Source organism: Neofelis nebulosa, chromosome Y (assembly GCF_028018385.1).
Source record: "Neofelis nebulosa isolate mNeoNeb1 chromosome Y, mNeoNeb1.pri, whole genome shotgun sequence".
Classification (NCBI taxonomy): Eukaryota; Metazoa; Chordata; class Mammalia; order Carnivora; family Felidae; genus Neofelis; species Neofelis nebulosa.
Window position 1 is genome coordinate 4,930,365 of NC_080801.1, and position 7,671 is coordinate 4,938,035.

Here is a 7,671-nt window from a genome sequence, read left to right on the forward strand (position 1 = left end):
AACACATTATCACTGACTAGTGAAAAAAAGAATATGGGGTTTACTGGAAACTGTATATTAGGAAGTTATGCCATTTGAACTCTACAAGCCCAAGAGTCAAAATCACAACTATCGGGGTGCCTGGGTGGCTCAGTCTGTTAAGCGTCCGACTTTGGCTCAGGTCATGATCTCACGGTCCGTGGGTTCGAGGCCCACGTCGGGCTCTGTGCTTACAGCTCGGAGCCTGGAGCCTGCATCAGATTCTGTGTCTCCCTCTCTCTCTGACCCTCCCCCATTCATGCTCTGTCTCTCTCTGTCTCAAAAATAAATAAACATTAAAAGAAAATTTAAAAAAATCACAACTCTCATTATTGCCCTAAAAAGCTGCCAAGCAGAGAGAAACCGTAATCTTGAAGATTTAATAGGTCATGTTTCAGCCTGGGATGGATGGTTCTATTGCAGAACACTTAAACTTGAAAGAATAGTGGTACAAACTCACTCCTTGGCCCTTCCGATATCGCAGTAAAATCTGGCTGCGGCACCACTGACTAAAAACCATTAAGTCTCACTGCCACCAATAACTGAGGTACTTGGATAATCCAGAATTCCATGCTGGGCCACAGGATATAAACACAATCATGAAAGTGAAAAGTACTCTGTGTGGCTCTCCTGTTTGATCCCTCTGGTCTTTGATTGCCAAGCAAAAGACCAATACGTGCCAACCTAACTGTGCATGGACATAAGATAATAAAGGAAAGTCCTGGAGCAAAACTGTTAACCAACTGCCATGATATTTATAAGAGTGATGCTTGGTAATGTGGATATTTCCTGTTATCCAACAACAACGACAAAAACAAGTGAGGAAAATCTATTTTGCCCAAAGATAACCTCAAACAGTTATTTGGTGCCAAAAAAAATGTACTACCGCTCTAGATCAGTAATACATCAGAGAATTCCAATGGCTATTATGTATGCAGCTTTAGTCACCACACTTACCCCTACTCATTTATTCTATGTGATTTCCATTTTAAAATAGATTATCCTGGAAAGATTCCCAGATCAGTATGTGAGATTGGTACAAAGCCAAGTCATTTCCGAGTGGATTCCATCCATGTCCATAACAAGCACCAGTTTTTTATTTATTTATTTATTTATTTATTTATTTATTTATTTATTCATTCATTTAGTTATTTATTTATTGAGAATCACTCATTGGTTTTTAATAGAAACCGTGTGGTTTCTCAATGCACTTTCAATTTTACCCACTTATAAAGAATTTCCCAAGTTAATTTTACTCAACAAAACTTCCCGAGTGTCTACCATTTCCTTTAGGAGCTCAGTAAACATAAACATTACATTTCAATATAAAAACCTTAGAAACGTCTTAAGAATGTGTACACAGTTGAACTTTGAATCTTTTGGTTTGTAATCACCGAGCCCATGACATTCAAAGCCATACAAATCCTTACATTATTAACAGTGATACGCTTGAATTTCTTAGAAATTCTTCGAAAATATCCTTGCTCAAAGCGTTGGAATCCAGTTAACTCGGAAAGTTGTGGGACTCAGAATACCCACTATTGCCATTGGTATTTTTAATACCAACTATTGCAACAACTTTCCACACATATTCGATCTTTCGTCCAGAAAGAGTGGCAGTCAAAAAAGGAAAGAAAGAAAATGAGGCGGGAGGAGCCAGAGGTGGGTGAACGGCAAGGAAATTCTAGCTTTATTACACAAGCATGGAACCAACTTCCTTTGGAGTGGGTGGGGGTGGAATAGCTTATTCTGAAGATTTCAGACCAATGAGGGAACAAGAGAGAACATGGATCCGCCCCTACAGTCCTGGAGACATCTCAATCTGGGGTTAGGAAGAAAGGGGACCTCCCTTGCGATCCAGGGGTCTCCTCCCTCCGCAGACCTGGTGCTGGGAGGCAGCAGAGGGCACAGCTGCCCCGGAGTCCCAGAAGGCCGCGCCGCATCCCGGGGGCGCGGGCCGGGACCGTCTGGTGCTTCTTCTCCTGTAAAGTGCACTAGGGGACGCGGTCCCGGCTGTCCTTAGTTCATCCCTCCAGGCACAACCCGTCCCGGGGCTGAGAAGTCGCGCGGCGGTGGCCCGCATCTCCCGCCCAGGCACTGGGAAGAGGCGGAGTCTCACCAAGGGTTCCAGGTTCACTCCCAGGACTTGGCGCGCCTGGCGTAGCGCTTCTGGCAGGCTGCTCTCGACCCACACGTCGCCTACTACACGGATGGTGGGGAAGGTGGTCAACGTCGGGGTGGCCGCCCTTCCACTCTCCTCCAGGGTGCGGCCCCTGGAGCACGGCCCGGGTGCCGCGTGCTTACGGGGGCTGCTGTCCTCCCGGGACGGTGGCGGCGGGGGCGGCACCTTCCTCTGGCCGACCGCCACCGTCCGGGCTCCGTGGCGCCTCCGCCTGGCAGCTGGCGGGCGCGTCTGGAGGCGGGCCTCGGGGGCTGCTGCCTTCGCATGGCCCCTCCTGCAGCGCTAGAGGCTCCTTCTACAGCGGCTGGGGCCAAGGCCGCCCTGGGCCAGCGCCTCCGCCTCTTCATGCTGCTCAGGATGTGCGGCCGCTAGGGGCCGCTGCGCTTGACAGGTCTCGCGGCCGCCTCAGGACCCTAATGAATTTCCTACCATGAAGCCAAATCAGGAGGCAGGCTGTGAGAGTCACACCGCAGTTGCTAGGAGACCAGGTGCTTTGTGAGGTCACAATGTCTGCATATCTTATCAAGGTGGGCTGCCCAAAGCTGCCTTAGGTTTGGCTGTGTTTAAGATTATGCCCTTGAGAAAGACCTGCACGTAATCTTACCTGAGAAGGCCCATAATTCTTCACGAGTTCAAGAGGGTTGTCCTAGAGGTGAATGCACGGGTGCTTCAGCCTCCATTCATTCCATCTAACATGAAATGACATTTAGCGGTGGAGAGTACACTCAACTTGCAATCAAACATGACTCTAAGAGGGTTTTAGCTAATTAAGTGCCTTGTCATGCAACACACTGAAAGCCAAATTGAAATAACTACTCTACCCTTTCAAAGAACACCGATATACTGTGCCTTGCTTAGGGTTCCATACGTGTGTTGCTACAGCTCACAGTTCACGAAGCTGTTCTTCACAGCAGCAGCAAACAGTTGGCCTAGTTAGTATCCATGCGCACTTTCATGCAGCTTAGGGAAGACCGAGTCATTGTGTGCTTAAGAGCAAAGCGTCAACGAATTCTGTGTGAGTGGCCAGTAGGGCATTCAGTGCCACTAAAACCTATTCACTACCTACCAATTCATGATATTTCAGGTAAGTCAAAGACAAGGTAGTAAGAGACCGTATGGGATTCCAAGGGTGGAAAACGTGTTACACCGTCCGTGTAAGTGCTTTTGAAAGCAACCAGCATAGTCCATCCATCATCACCACATACACAATTCATTCACAAAATACTACAATGACCACCTACCACGATCAATTGAAATCCACTTCCGCATGAAAGGATGACTCCAAACTATGTGAATCACTAAGAGTGATAAGTCACGGTAACAATTAGAAGAGAAACTTGCCAAGGTCAACGTGATACATGTGACAGGCCTCTGTCTTTATTCAACTCCTTTTCTTAAACACACAAACAAAACTTTCATCTATGCAGCTTAAGCTACTACTACCTCACGCTCATAAAGTGCTGAAAATGGAAAGCTATCCTCATATTCAGTAAGAGCAACCCCTGGATTTCCTTTTTCATTAAATGTAATTTATTTTCCAATTGGTTTCCACGCAACACCCAGTGTTCATCCCAACAGGGGCCCTCCTCAATGCCCGTCACCCACTTTCCCCTCTCCCCAACCCCACGTCAACCCTCAGTCTGTTATCAGTATTGAAGAGTCTCTTATGGTTTGCCTCCCTCCCTCTCTATAACTTTTCCCCCCCATCACCTCGCCCATGGTCTTCTGCTAAGTTTCTCAGGATCCACACATGGATGAAAACATATGGTATCTGTCTTTCTCTGCCTGACTTATTTCACGTAGGATAATACCCCCCAGTTCCATCCACGTTGCCACAAATGGCCGGGTTTCATTCTTTCTCATGGCCAAGTAGTATTCCATTGTATATACATAAACCACAACTTCTTTATCCACTTGTCACTTGCTGGACAGCTAGGCTCTTTCCATAGTTTGGCTGTTGTTGAAAATAGTGCTATAAACATTGGGGTACATGTGCCCCTATGTCTCAGCACTCCTGTACCCCTTGGCTAAATTCCTAGCAGTGCTATTGCTGGGTGTTCGGGTAGATCTATTTTTAATGATTTCAGCAACCTCCACACTGGTTTCCAGAGCGGCTGCACCAGGTTGCATTCCCACCAACAGTGCAAGAGGGTTCCTGTTTCTCCATCCCAACCAGTATCTATAGTCTTCTAATTTGCTCATTGTAGCCACTCTGACTGGCATGAGGTGGTATCTCAGTGCGGTTTGGATTTGGATTTCCCTGACGAGGAGTGCTGGTGAGCATCTTTTCATGTGTCTCTTGACAATCTGGATGTCTTTTTTAGAACAGTGTCTGTTCAAGTCTTCTGCCCGTTTCTTCCCTGGATTCTTTGTTTCCCGGGTATGGAGTTGGTGAGTTCTTTTTATAGGTTTTGGATAGTAGCCAATTATTCAGTATGACTTTTGCACACATCTTTTCCCATTTGATCAGTTGCCTTTTAGTTTTGTTGATTGTTTCCTTCACTGTGGAGAAGATTTTTGTTTCAATGAGGTCCCGATGATTCAATTTTGCTTTTAGTTCCCTTGCCTTTGGAGATGTGCCAACTAAGAACTTGCTGACGCTGAGGTCAGAGACGATTTTTCCTGCTTTCTCCTCAAGGGTTTGATGGTTTCCTGTCTCACATTCACGTCCTTCATCCATTGTGAGTTTATTTTTGTGAGTGGTGTAAGAAAGTGGTCTAATTTCATTCTTCTGCATGTTGCTGTCCACTCCTCTCAGTACCATTTGTTAAAGAGACTGTCTTTTTTTCCATTGGATATTCTTTCCTGCTCTGTCAAAGATTAGTTGGCCATACGTATATGGGTCCAGTGCTGTGGTCTCTATTCTATGCCATTAAGTCTATGTATTTGTTTCTGTGCCAATACCATGCTGTCTTGATGGTTATAGCTTTGCGGTAGTGGCTAAAGTCTGGCATTGTGGTGCCTCTCACTTTGGTTTTCTTCTTCAGTATTACTTTGGCTATTCAGGGTCTTTTGTGTTTCCATACACATTTTGTGATTGCTTGTTCCAGCTTGGAGAAGAATGCTGGTGCAATGTGATTGGGGCTGCATATAATATGAGGACTGCGTTGGGTCGTATTGACATGTCGTCAATATTTGTTCTTCCAATCCACGAGCGTGGGATGTTTTTCACTTTCTCTGTATCTTCTTCAATGTCCTTCACAAGCTTTCTATAGTTTTCAGCATACAGATCTTTTACATCTTTTGTTAGGTTTATTCCTAGGTATTTTTTGACTCTTGGTGCATTGTAAATTGGATCCGTTTCTTTATTTCTCTTTCTCTTGCTTCATTATTGGTGTATAAAATGCAACCAATTTCTGTACATTGCTTTTGTACCCTGCAACATTGCTAAATTCATGTATCAGTGCTAGAGGACTTTTGGTGGAGTCTGTCGGAATTTCCACGTATAGTGTCATGTCATCTGCAAAATGTGGAAGTTTGAATTCATCGTTGCAAATGATGGCACTTTTAATTCCATTTACTGTCTGATTACTGATGCTAAGACTTCCAACACTATGTTCAACAACGGGGGTGATATTGGACATCTCTGTCTTGTTCCTGATCTCAGGGGGAATGGTCTCCGTTTTTCCCTATTGAGGACGATATTTACTGTGGGCTTCTCATAAATGGCTTTTATGATGTTTAAAGTATGTTCCTTCTATCCCAACTTTCTTGAGGGTTCATATTAAGTAAGGACGCTGTATTTTCTCAAATACTTTTTCTGCAGCTATTGACAGTGTACTATGGTTCTTATCTTTTCTTTTATTAATGTGATGTAGCACATTGATTGATTTGTGAATATTGCACTAGCCCTGCAGGCCAGGAATGAATCCCGCTTGGTCCTGTTGAATACTTTCTATATGCAATTGAATGTGATTTGCTAGTATCTTGTTGAGAATTTTTGCACCCCTATTCATCAGGGATATTGGCCTGTAATTCTCCTTTTTCTCTGTGTCTCTGTCTGGCTTGGGAATCAAAGTAATGCTGGCTTCATAAAATGAGTCTGGATGTTTTCCTTCCATTTCCATTTTTTGGAACAGCTTGGGAAGGATAGCTATTATCTCTGCTTTAAATGTCTGCTAGAATTCGCCAGGGAAGCCACCTGGTCCAGGACTCTTATATATTGGGAGATTTTTGATAACGGATTCAATTTCCTCACTAGGTATGGGTGCGTTCACATTTTCTATTTCTTCCCGTTTGAGTTTTGGAAGTGTGTGGGTGTGGAGGCATTTGTCCATTGCTTCCAGGTTGTCAGGTTTGTTGGCGTAGAAGATTTTACAGTGTTTCCTGATGATTGCTTGAATTTCTGAGGGATTCGTTGTAATAATTCCATTTTTATTCGTGATTTTACCTATTTGGGTCCCCTATCTTTTCTTTTTGAGAAGCCAGGGTAGACGTTTATCACTTTTGTGTATTTTCTCAAAAACACAACTCTTGGTTTCATTGATGTGTTCTACTGTTTTCCTTTAGACTCCATATTGTTTATTTCTGCTCTGATCTTTAGTATTTCTCTCCTTCTTCTCGGTTTGGGGTGCCTTGCTGTCCTGCTTGTAGTTCCTTTAGGTGTGCTGCTAGATTTTGTATTGGGGATTTTTCTTGTTTCTTGAGATAGGCCTGGATAGCAATGTTTGTTGTTGTCGCTGACGTTGTTGTTTTGTTTTGTTTTGTTTTGTTTTGTTGTTCCCTGTCAGGACAGCCCTTGCTGCATCCCGTAGGGTTTGCATTGTTGTATTTCATTTTCATTTGTTTCCTTATATCTTTTAATTTCTTCTCAAATTGCCTGGTTGACCCATTTATTCGTTAGTGGGATGTTTCTTAACCTCCATGCTTTTGGAGATTTTGCATCCTTTTTTCTATGGTTAATTTAATGTCTCTGCAATTACCACATTCTTTTCAACAAGGTTCTGTATGTTTATAATTAATTGTTTTTTATATTTGTGTGTCTCCAAATTTGGTGTGTAGACATTTAAAATGTTTAGCTCTTCCTGATGGAGAGACCCTGAAATTAATATAGAAAGCCCTTCATCATCTCTTGTTACAGCCTTTAATTTAAACTCTACTTTTTATGATATAAGTTGGCGACTCCAGGTTTCTTTTGACCTCCAGTAGCATGATAGATAGTTCTCCATCCCCTCCCTTTCAATCTGAAGGTGTCCTCATGTCTAAAATCAGTCTCTGGTAGACAGCAAAGAGATGGGTCTTGTTTTGTTTTTTGTGTTTGTTTTTTCCATCCATTCTGATACGCTATGTTGTTTGGTTGGAGCATTTATTCCTTTGAAATTCAGTGTTATTAGGGAAAGATATGCGTTCAGAGTCATTGTGATGTCCGTAGGTTTCATGCTTACAGGGGTGCACCAGTTTCCTTTCCCACCAACAGTGAGAGAGAGTTACTCTTTCTTCATATGTTTGCCAGCATCTGTGGTGTCCTGAGT

At 43.6% G+C, this 7,671-nt stretch overlaps 1 pseudogene; it reads right to left on the reverse strand.

Annotated features, from left to right (window-relative positions):
* Positions 1 to 1,825: 1,825 nt before the first annotated feature.
* On the reverse strand, positions 1,826 to 2,547 carry LOC131503515 (uncharacterized; annotated as a pseudogene).
* Positions 2,548 to 7,671: the final 5,124 nt, after the last annotated feature.